Raw genomic sequence first — 12,818 nt, 5'->3', positions numbered from 1 at the left:
TGAGGACAGGGTGATGTGATCAAATTAACATTTTTAAGGACTCAAGATTTGGGGAGAGGGCAGGGCAGAAACAGAGAGACCAGTTAGAGAAGGGATGTGGGCATGGAAAAGGGTAATAGTTTGGAAGTGGTAAGCAGTTGAATTCTGAATCTGTTTTGAACATAACCCCAGAAAGATTTTTTTTATCAGGTTAGCTTTCAAAAAAGATTTTGAATCTTTGTATAAAAAAGTAAAGGCTAAAAAAGTGCACTACTTAACCATGAGAAAATTTAGATGGTGTGGACAGGGTTCTCCCTGACAGACATGAAGACAGTCTAAATGCTTATTTCCTCCTTCAGGTCGTCACTTGTTTGTACGCTCATCTGATCATGGACTTCTATTTTAATCATTACATTGCTAAACTTCTCGCCCAACTAAACAGAGAATATGAGGGGCAGAAGCTATAATTTCTTCTCTACTCTCTTTCACTGTCTAGAATGTTGCTTAGAACAGTGTGTGCTCAGTAGAAGACATCATCTGATGAGAGTACCAAGAGTGGCATTAGAGGGGAAAAGATGTCCCACAGCTGCTTCTTGGATCATTGGGAAATAGGATAGAATGCTTCACTTACTGCCCCCTGTGCCTTTTCCCGATGGTGGTATTATTTTAACTGTTTTACATACTACTGGTTTTGAGCTCTATGTCCTTTAATATTATTTTTAGATTAGCTGCTATCATCCACTTTTTTATGCATAACTCATGGCTAGACCTTTACAGGGGTACAAAACAAAGAGCTTAAAAACTGTCCTGGATCTGAACAAGTGAAAACAGACGCATTACTATTTCAAGCATCGTAGCACACCATTTTTCTTGAGTGACGTACCTTACATTCTAGGTTACATACCAGTACACATACTAGTACAAGGTAACTCATTTTTTCATAGACCTCTGTGGTAGACCTATTTACTTAGAGACTACAGTAGACACTATAGTTACAAATACAAATAATCCAGATGCTAACAAAGTAATTCCAAGTGTGGTCTATGTTAGCAAACTGAATGCAAGAGCCCTATAGGAATTGAAATTGTGGCTCAGGAAGGAAAGAGTGAAAATTCGTGCAGTGCTTATACCAACGTATGAGAGAATGTCTAAACCAGGGATTGGCAAACTATGCCTTATGGACCAGCTCCATGTTTTTGTAAACACATTTTTATTGGAACAATTCTCTGTCCAATCTTTTAAGTTTTACCTATGGGTACTTTTCTACTACAATGGCAAAGCTGAGCTATTGTGATAGAAACCATTAAGTTTTGCAGACCTGACATATTTATTATCTGGACCTTTAATAAAAAGTTTGCTGACCTCTGGTCTATAAAATGACCAATAACAACCACAGGAATACCTATAACTTTAAAGTGTCATGTGCATTAAAAAGGATTCTTATTGGTTTCATCACACAGGGTTGGCATTGGCAACAAAATGTTTAGCTGATTGGCCCATGAAAGCAAGTCCGACAAATAAGGGCATTTTCTATGCTGGCCTGAAGGAGAGCATTAGTTCTGATGGATTGTTTTTATACAAGGCCAAAAGAGCCTTTCTCAGCATGTGCCAGTTGGTCCATCTCTCATTCAAAATAGTGAGCAAATCAGCGCAGAAGCTATCTCCAGACCCAAGTGTTGATTTATTGACTTTGGCAAGTCTTGAGCTCAGGTTTACCTTGTCATGAAAATAAAGCTATTGAAATAGAAGTTGGATCAAATTGACAAGCACTAAGAACTATAGCTGAACTGGCCCGAGTACATTTTTATTTATAGGATTCGGCATGGAGTATTATATTGGCATTTAATGAAGGCCAAAAATGTTCCCAAACTGAGTAACAGCCCAGAACAGAATAGCGAATTGACCAGCAGTTGTCTACTCGTGAGGGTTTTATGTAGAATGCAGTATGAATGGTGTGCCTTGGAGCTGGTGATGCAGTGACACAGTGACTATTGTTATTGGGCAGAGAACAACCTCCTCCAAAATAATATAACTTTTGCGAACCTCCTGCCCAATTCTAGGGGTTTTAAGACATGTCAATGACCAACATGCGTCCCATTTTCAGATTCCTAAAAAGGAGTTCCTTTTATTCTTCCCACATGAGTTTTATGTTCTTACGTTGTATTTAAATTCACAATAAATGTGAACTTCTTTATTCCCTTTTAGTATTCAGCCACATTTGTTGAACACTCATCAGTGTAATGGATTTGTTATATGAGCAAGCCCAGTTACAATGAGAGAATAGGCCCATTGTACTTAAGGAGGGTACAACCTAAAAGGAAACAGGTACATTCTAAAATATTTTATAAAACACAATAAAACACATGCACACATACATGCAAAAAAAAAAAAAAAAAAAAGTGTATAAACGGTGTGGGAATGTACGATTTCCTAGCATGTTGAGCTGATTATTTGTTAAAGCTACTTAGAAGTAATTTGATGGAAGTGAGCTTTGAATGGAATTTGGAAGGAAAAGATTCATGACATTTGCAAGATACCATAGATCAGGGGTTGGTAAACTATAGTCCAAATCTGGCTGTTTTTACAAATAAAGTTTTATTGGTACACCATCATGCCCATTTGCTTTTGTCTTATTGACAGCTGTTTTCATCCTACAGTGGCCCAATGGCTCAATTGTAACTGAGTTGCAACTCGGCTGCAAACCTAAAATAATTTACCACCTGGCTGTGTAAGAAATGGATTTCTGCTCTACCATAGAACAGTAAGAAACTGGAGTGAGAGACACATACTAACAAGGAGCTCTTATATTAGTAAATTGAATGGAACATGGATATTTACATGTATTTGTCTTCCTTAGATTATTTCTGGCACAAGAATGGATGTAAATGAAAATTAATATATAAAATGATAATTACATAATTGCTGGAGCCTAGTTTTTCTTATTTTAAAAATAAGAATGATATCCCCTATGAAGAGATCTTTGAGAGAATTATATGAGGAAAGCCCTTTTCTCCATGAAACATGGCAGGTTATCACCCTGGAGGTGGCCTCTCCACTATCACTGAGTGGTAAACCTCAAGCTGCTATTTCACTGAATCAGGGTTAACTTACATAAATATTTCTAACTTTTCCAAATGTTTTAGCACCTTTTTCTGAATGAGGAACTTGATTATTTTGTGTGTGTGTGTGTGTGTGTGTGTGTGTGTGTGTGTGTGTGTGGTTTCCCCAAGATGTTACTTCTGGGCTCCTTGAGTTAGCCCAAGTGTGAACTGGAGTTTTAATCTGAATATTTCATTATAAATGTGAAAGGAAATATAGGAAATTTGGCATTAATTCAAATATGCCCTAAACCAATTTGGATTTGTTCAGCATGGAAATATCATGCTTTTATAATCTGTTAGTTTCGAAATTTAAGGAGAGAAACCTTCAAGAGAACTTCATTATCCACAAAAATATTCTAAGTACCGCCATGCTATAAAGTCCAGCTGCGAAGCTAGTCCTACCTCATGTATAATGCACCAAATACCAAACTGCAGAATGTAAAGTAATTTTAAGAATTATGGCCAAAGATGAACACATTTCTCTTTGAAGGCACTACTAAATTGAAATTCATGCAAATATGTTATCGACATTTACATTCTTACATTCTAATTCCCCCGACTCCTGTCTAGGATCTGAAATGTGCTTCATGTTTCCAAGTTCTTTCACATTATTGGTTTTATTCCATAATCTGGTTTGGTTGAGAGGGTAAAAGTAGTTATTCCCTTTTGCTCTGATAAAAAAAGTAAGGTTCAATGAGTTAAGGGACTATTCCAGATACACATCAGAATTACCACTAATTCTCAGGTCTTTGGCAATAATTCTAAGGTTCTTGGGGAGAGAAATTTTACATTGTGTAAAAATTTTGGATAGATAGATAGAGGACTTCATATATAAAGCAATATATATGTACAGAGAAAGAGAGCAGAAAAAGAGTTAGTTATGGAAATAACATTCACTTTCTGTTATGCTAATGGTTATTGCTCAGTATATTCTTTCAAAAGGAATTTTATGGATTGTGCTTCTTGTCTGCAATCACAGGAGATGTAGGATCCGATGCTTATGTTGAGAAGGATGTTACATGTTCCTCAGTTCATAAAATCTTCAAGTGTAGAAAATAGAGGAGCCTGGTAAATCTCTCCAGAGACCCATAGGGAGTGTCACAAGCCATAAAATTATTTATGCATTATATACAGTGCGCGATCATCATCTCTTGGCAAGAGGACACAAGTTAAGCACCTTCCATATGCAGCAGGGAAAACCCCTTCGGCAAGGAAGTCTACGCCTTGGCATGCACAAATTATAGCAGCTTTCGTTTGTGTCAAAAAGAACACTCACCGTGCTTAATGAGAGACATTGGATTAATGCTGGGTATTCACAGCAGAGAAGGAATGTTCAGGTGCCTGGAAAAACAAGGCACCTGGAGGGGACAGAGAAGGTCACTTACTCACATTGAAAAGTCAGTTACTTCCATGGCTGCAGATAGAGTCTCCAGTATACCTATGGGTGTGTGTGTGTGTGTATGTGTGTGTGTGTGTGTGTGTGTGTGTGTGTGTGTTAAAAACACACATATATTTTGGGTACTTGTACTGCCACTGTTTAATGTATAAAGTTAGGAGATCAACACTCTCTTGCAACAGATGACTCATCAGTCCTTCAACTAGTCTAAGTGGTCTTTTCCTTCCTCTCAGGAAGGAAGGCTTGGGAATATGGTTGTGATTGGATGTATCTCCGGAACCCCCACTTTGTGTGCCTGTTTGAGTGTTCTTCTCACTAATTTTTATACAGTGACTCTGCAGTGCTTGAAAATAGCAACTAAGGTGAAGCAAATGACAAACCATCAATTTCTTGTTCAAAGGTATTCCCATTTTAGAAACTCAGGGAATATAGAAGATGCTCTTATCGTAGTAAGAGAACATTTATGAAAGCATCTATTAAAGGGGAATTTTATGGTCAAATTCCAAAACTGACTTAAAGATATATTCATGTCCTGAAAAATCCATTTCTTTGCCCAGCCTTCCATGATGCCTATAATTTACATGCTGAACATCACCATACCTTTAGATTTTAGCAGTTTTTAAGAATGTCTCTGACAGTATGTGTCTCCTACAAAGTTGAGACACAAAGAGTTGTGTCTTTGGCATGTTGCTGTGGACACTGTTGGATAAATTGGTATATATAAAGAGTTTGTCTACTAGAGGAAAATGTACAGGGCAGGTACATTTTGATTGATAGCAAGGAGGATGCACACTCATTTAGTCAAGAGTTTCCTGTTTCTCTATTGAAGATGATTTATTAATTTTTCACTGTGGAGGTTGAATATCCATAGGGACACTAATTGCTAATCTTGGATCTGGTGACAGCAATGGCATCATATGAGGCATCACGATGCACAAAGCACAGAGGTGTCTAAGTTAAGGGAAGGAAACTTGAGAGTCATGAACAGAAAATCCTGTCAATCAAAGTCAAGTCTGTCCTATCTCACCTTTCCTCCCGGTCACTGCCTACATCACTGGGATAGCCCAAGTGGCAGAGAAGACTGCTGGATGCCTTGAGACAACTGTCAGGGTCAAGGGCACCCAGTGTCACACTGTTGCCTGCCCAAATATGCACCCCAGGGCTTCTTTCACAGTGGCTGCCTGATATGGTCCTCCAACACCCCCTAGGGTTCTAGGTTGCAGACCCTGAGCCAGGGTCTTCATATTAAATTAACCAATAATATGAATGTTAAAAAAAAAAAGATGTGGAACGATCTTACAGACCATTAAAGCAAGTATAAAGGTCCTGCAGGTCACATTCTTCTAAATGTCAAAGTCAAGATCTCAAGATCCTTACAATGGCCTACACAATTCTCTCTGACTCCCTAAGACCCCTCTGAGCTCACTTCTCTTTCCACTTACCACAGAATAAGCTCTGTGAAATCAGAATATAGGGAGTTCACAATACTTAGAATAGTGCCTGGCAAAGAGTAGGCACTCAGAACATATTTCTTTGATGCAGTACATGAACAATCAATGTGTTTAACTGTTCCATAACCTGTCTGAGCCTCAGATTCCTCATTCATGAAGGGGAGACCCACACTACCCATCTTTTAGAGAAGCAGAGAGAATTTAAAAAATACACAGAAAGCATCTGGCAGAGTGCTTGTGCTCAATGCATTTTTCTTTTCTTCCTGTCCTCTTTTATTCTTATAGATGAATAATCATGGTTAATATTTATTGTACTCTTATAAAGTGCTGGATGCTGAGCCCTTTATAAGTATTATTTTATTGAATTTTCTAAACACCGTGAGCTAGAAACTATTATTTTTCCTGTTTTATAGATGAGGGTTAGAAAGGTTAAGTTATTTTTCCAAGATGACACAGTCAGTTAGCAGTCAAACCAGGATGGAAATTAAATTTACCTGCCACCATAATCCCACTTATGGTATAGTGTCATGGCAAAGTGTGGGATTCAAGCACACCACGGATAGATGACTAATGCATTGTCCATGCTCAACAGCTGAAGTATGAAGGTGTCCCTTACTAGTGGACATCATAGTTCTTTTACATATTTGTTTGTTTTGCTTGCTTTAACCTGAGGAAAGCTTAAATAGCCTGGCTAACTTGACATGTTTGTCCAGACCATCCTCATAAAATTTCATCCCTGATTCTAAAGGATTGATGTGAAGGTCTTCATAATATATAAAATAGATTTATTATCTATCATCAATTACTTACTTGCAAGGAACTATAATATAAAATTATGTTTATACATATTATGTTGTTATAGCATACTTTTGAATCCTCAAACCAACTCTATTATATAGGCATCAATTATCTCTATTTTACCAACAAGGTCATTGGAGAGGTTAGAATATTTACCCAAAGCCCCATAACTAGTAAGTGGCAAAGCCCTTAAGAAATTATGGAATCTAAATTTCACCAGTTGATTTTCATAGGAGTTAACATAACTCAAGATCCTAATTCACTCTAACTCTAATGCCTGTGCTCTTAACCATTATATTAAACTATAAAGGGCCATATAGATATGAGGATTTATTATGCCTTTTCTTATACCATTATTCCACATGGAAGTTTCTACTCTGCAATGCCTTCATAAGAACTTTAAGTTTCTGTCTACAGAATCCATCTTCACAATCAATTATTCAAGGAGTTGAGTTGATAGTCGCTCTCTCACAAGTATCCAAAAACAAAAGCCAAAAATGACTTTGGCTTAATGACTCAAATACTCATCAAGTGTCTATCTGACCACTTTGGCTGAATGGAGAGGCCTCTAGCTGTGGAGTAAGAGGCAGTTTCAATAAAGCATGTAAAATGGGCTGCCCAAAACCAAAGGTTGATAATCTTCCCAAAGTGGTGTGCCAAGGCTCTGACTTCCTCCTGGGCAGAGGGGAAGGTTACAGGCTCTCCTCTCATTGCTGATGTCTTCAGTTGCCAAGGATGCATGCCTGCCAGGTGCTGAATCAACCTCTGGTTGAGACTCGACATGGAAGACACTTTGGGGGAGTAAATTAGGCATCTGGAAATCCAGCATTCATTTTGTTAAGCTGCTCAAAAATAAGTCAGCAGAGCTTCAGCATCCCATACGCTGCTTATGTGATCAGTCAGCTGCACCTCACAGCCAATGTTATCCTTCTCTTAAAAAACTTTCCTTCTTGCTTCTCCTACATGATCATTTGCTGTCACAATCTCCAAAGGAATTACTCAGTGCCATTATTCCCATTCTCTTCCATGCTGAGCATTGATGCCAGCTGCATTCTCTGAGTTTAGAAGAATTTAAATTCAGTATGAGCTTAGTATGACTCCAAAACTCATTCATCAATATATATTTTAGCCTTATAATACACGTCACCTTTATGGGATGCGTCCACATGCATAGACACCCAAATCTCTCTCTCTCTCTCTCTCTCACACACACACACACACACACACACATATGCACAAAAATTTCTATATTGTGCCTCATAGCCCCACCATGGGATAGTATTACTGCTTCAGGGTGCACCAACAGCAAGATGAAAGACAGGATAAAATGCCATAAAACTATAAGCCACCAGATTCATGGCAGCATCCAAAGGTTTGACAGGAGGGCATCATTAATTTTTGAGAAGATTCCCAGCTTTTTGGCAGGAATTCTGCCCACAGCTTTCCAATTAGCCTGTTTTAGGGCTGGAGAGAAGCTAGTTTCTCAATTGTAAGGTCCTTATCTGACTGAAATCTTATCCTTCCAGATAAATTACAAAGGAATTTGCACAACTTTACCCAGACCCTGACTTAGTCACAAGATTAATATGAAAACAGGGCCTTCCCTCCAGCCTTTTTCGAGTTCTTCTGAAAGTTTTCTTCATTACATTTCCCAAATGCTCTGTTTTGCTAATGGAGCACTGGATGGTATTCTTACCAGGATGTGTGGGATGGGAATTTCAACTAAACCTTCTCAGAAGTAGGATCTAGATTGGCCATTGCATGAGGCATTGGGAGTGAATCACTTACCATGACACATACTTCTTAATTTCTGCTTGCTATGAGTTGAAATAAAATTAATATTCCTTGAGCTAAACAGAGCTAAGCCTTAACTTAATAAAATAAATAAATAAATAAATAAATAAACCTTGGCAGTCTCTTCAGGCTTATGATTTGTGCCCTTTGGGAAAATCCCCAACCATCAATAGGGAATTTTTCAGGGGATATTATATTGTTTGGAAATAGTTTAAATCTATGTCTGAGTCTCTGCAAGACACTCATTTGAGATAGTTTGTGGCTTAAGGATGTCCTTGATTTATTGTTGCATGAAAGGCACCTCAGATGTCTCCCATTAAAGAGGACTTTGTTCTACTTAATATGATTTTCACTTCCAACCTGTTTAGTAAAAACCTATGGGCTGACACTTTAGTTATTCTAAATTTGCAATGTGTTGGTAGAAAACATTATTTTCCTGGTAATATTTATGATTTAATTTGAACATCAGACACAACAGCATATTCTGCACTATCACTAAGTGTGCGCATGTGCGCACACACACGCACATTTCTTGAGGTGCCCATAATAGCAAGTATCTATCATTCTATTATTATCAGCCCTAAAACATGTGTACTGTGCTTTGTCATTGAGATGTTGCATCAAATAACTCATCTAATTTTCCAATTAACCTTGAGTGTAGGGAAAACAGTTGTTACTTATAAAAACATATAAAAACCCAGAAATGTATGGAGTTTATATTATCTTATTATGTTCTACCAATGTCTCATCATTAAGAAAAATGTTATAGAAATATAATTTTTTTTTCACATAAGAAAACAAGGTGCCTCATGGAGGTAGTAAGCAAGCCAAAATACAAATGTCTCAAGACATGGACTAGTTAGACTCTCTCTAGTTGGGCTCTCTCTCCAGGTACAAAATTTTAGGAGGTGAAAAACGCCATACACACAACCCTCAGTAATCAAGATAACTAACATTTTAAGATCATATTTAAAAATCAAAATTACAGTTTAGCCACTATGGAAAACAGTATGGAGGTCCCTCAAAAAAATTAAAGATAGAACTATGAATCAGCAACCCCACTTCTGGGTATATATCCAAAATACTTAAAATCAGGATCTCGTAGGATATCTGCACTCCTATGTTCACTGCAGTGTTATTAACAGTAGCCAAGTCATGGAAATGATGTCAGAAAAAATACTGTATGATATCACATGTATGTAAAATCTAAGGGAGCCCAACTTGTAGAAACAGAGTAAAGTGGTGGTTACCAGGGGCTGGGGTGGGAGAAATGGGGGGATATTGGTCAAAGAATACAAACTTTCAGTTTTAGAGTGATCAGGTCCCAGGAGTCTGGTGTACAGCATGGTGATTATAGTTAGTAATACTGTAGTATATACTTGCAAGTTGCTAAGAGAGTAGATCTTTAATGTTTTCACCACAAAAAAGAAATAGTCATATGTGACCAGATGAAGGTATGAGCTAATGTTCTGGGGGTAATCTTTATGCAATACACAAATGTATCAAACCAACAAGTCATACACCTTAAACTTACATAATGCTATAATGTCATTTATTTCTCAATATAATGTCAATTATGTCTCAGTAAAGCTTAAAAATTTATTTGAAAATCAAAAAATCAAAACTAATGCAAAAAATACATAATGAAGAAAATATCAAAATTTTAAATCAAGAAAGCATTAAAATTACTTATTTTTCTTGAATCCTGCATCTCTTAATAGACCAATGGGAAACAATTACTTATATTATTTGTGTCATAATATTTTTGGCCTTCATGTTGCACAAATTTTGAAGTGTTAAATCACTTTAATGCGTGATTCCTTCTCTCCACCTACATGGTAAATTATGAGAGGTCAGGAACTCTGGTGTCCTTTTCTATGGTGGTAGGTTATTGATCACTGAGGACTATTTAGAATTTAAAACCACATTTGGACAAAGAGAAAAGCACCTCTCTTCTTAAGAGGTTATTTACTGAAATGAAAAAGTCATAGAGGCAGCAGAGCATGGAGATAAGAGCAGTGGTTTGCTTATAGTTCTACCTGTGTGACCTCAAGCAACTTACTTAACTTCTCTGGTTCTCCATTTTCTTACCTGTGATATGATCATTTTAATATTTACCTTGGCTGATTAAGGATTAAATGAGACAACCAATGACAAATGCTCAACCTATTGCAGATGGCGAGGGAATTTTTATTCCTTCCTACTAAGCATCTTTTCCATCACATCTTTGGATAATTTAAACATTCGGCTGCAAGGTTCCAACCAAGTAGGTGATCATTCTTATCTATAGAGCATCTTTGTCATATGTATGCTTAAGTGCTAGCTCTTCCTCCCCACCTTTCCTGACTTTGGGCTACATTCCTTCACTGGCCGTCTAACCTGGGGCATACACCAGATGGCAGTGTCCCATTGAGGACAGGATCCTCCTGGCCTTTCAGCTCGCTGACCAAGTGACCGTTTGCTTTGCTATATCTCTATGGGTGTTACAGGTCAAGAGCATTAGCCTTGATGCCTAGCTGACATTCAATGTAAAAATAAACACTGGAAAATCTCTGTGCACATTCTATTCCCCTTCATCTGCAAAGCATTTCATTCACAAGGTCAACTGGAAGAGGTACATATGTAATATTGAAGTAAACATACATTTCAAATAGTTTCTTGGCCAATATTTACATTCTGTGCACTTTAATCAGTATAGAACAATCTCTGTCTGTATTTTACACACACTGCTAGGCACCAAGGAGATAGGCATGAGCGATGCAGTGAACTTCTCTTTAGTAGAAGAGACAGAGTTTTATGCGACAAATAATAGCACAATGATCATTGTTAACGCTATTTAACACCGATGACTTAACGAGTTTTTATTTCTTATGAATCTGTCTTGGAGTTAATGTATTTCATGGATCTTACCATGTACACTTGCTTTCAGCCAAGAGATCTCAAATCTCATGGTTGTGTAACATTTTTTGTTTGAAAATATGATGAACATTTCCATCTTGCTACAATCCATCATGTGTGTGATTTGGGAGGCTTTTATCATATGCACCTTTCAATACTGAGAAAGATATACCCAATCATTTCTTCTACCTCTGTTAATTTATCCTACAAATATTTGTTACAGGGTGCCAGGTACTGGACTTGGGGAAATGTAAACATGAATGAACCATACAGCTCTTAGGTTACAATTTGAGGCTCAGCCAGGCAAGTGCGCTGCAAGTATATGAGTTTGTCTGTGTGTTTTTATGTACACATGCACTGTTTAGTTGCTGCTACATCTGTTTTTGATGTAGGCAAGGTCTTTGAACTGACACTGTTATTTACACGAGCGGTGTGTTCATTTGTGAGCATGCGTGGATGCGTGTGTTGTCCTTTGGCGTGTGATTGTGACTGCTGAAATTAAAGCCCACTTCTCTCTGTAGTCCTCACAAACACACACACCACCTAGGATTGCCAGACTGCAAACATAACGGGTCAGTTTCTCCTGGTCACATTTTATTCCAGTTTCTCCTGTTCACTCCTTTCCTGCCTCTGACCTGAGTCACCCTGCCTCTGACCAGGAGCAGTCACACACCCTCCTGTGCCCTCTAAGGACTCACAGGAATCTGATTTTCCTACAGACCCGCCAGCTGCGGCCTCGGGAATCTGATCCACTCTTGGATCATTCACAGGCTCAGCAGTGGCATTTCAGAGTAGGCGCCACTCAGATCCCTGCCTCACTTGTGCCCCAATATGCACAAGGACACCACTGATGGCATTTCAGAGACCAGCTCTGGCCCTGGGGAGGCTTGCCCTCCCCAGGAATCTTGCTGCCAACACCAATGGAGACCCAGCAAGGAGGCAGCCATTGGCTTGCTTGGCCAAGTGGTGCCCCAGAGGTGCCTATTAGCTGTATATGGCTACAGATCAAAGTTCAAATTCAGCTGGATAATTATCTGAGATTTAGATGAAAGGGGGTTTCTAAGCCCTCTTTTCTCCTTTCTCAAAGTGTTGATAGGATACTATCCACTCTATACAAGAGGAAAGACATGGAATATTCTCCAAATGCCTGACTTATCTGGGGCAGATTGGAACTGCCATCTGCTTTATTTGGCTGTTGGTGCTTTGCGAAGCACTGTAGTGGCTCTCTCTTCCTATAACTCACAATGCCTAAGACTGAGCCTGGGCATCTGCATTTAAAAAAACACCCTGTATCATGTTTTTCTGATACAGCCAAAATGAAAACCTTAATGAAAATGCTTGATGCTTCCTCCTAATATGATGCACTGTGATTCTATTATTTCCAGACTACAAAAAGGTCAG

Source organism: Miniopterus natalensis, chromosome 1, assembly GCF_054644295.1.
Source record: "Miniopterus natalensis isolate mMinNat1 chromosome 1, mMinNat1.hap1, whole genome shotgun sequence".
In the NCBI taxonomy this organism is placed as follows: domain Eukaryota; kingdom Metazoa; phylum Chordata; class Mammalia; order Chiroptera; family Miniopteridae; genus Miniopterus; species Miniopterus natalensis.
The sequence above is the reverse complement of the archived record's forward strand: the minus strand, read 5'-3'. Positions refer to the sequence as shown.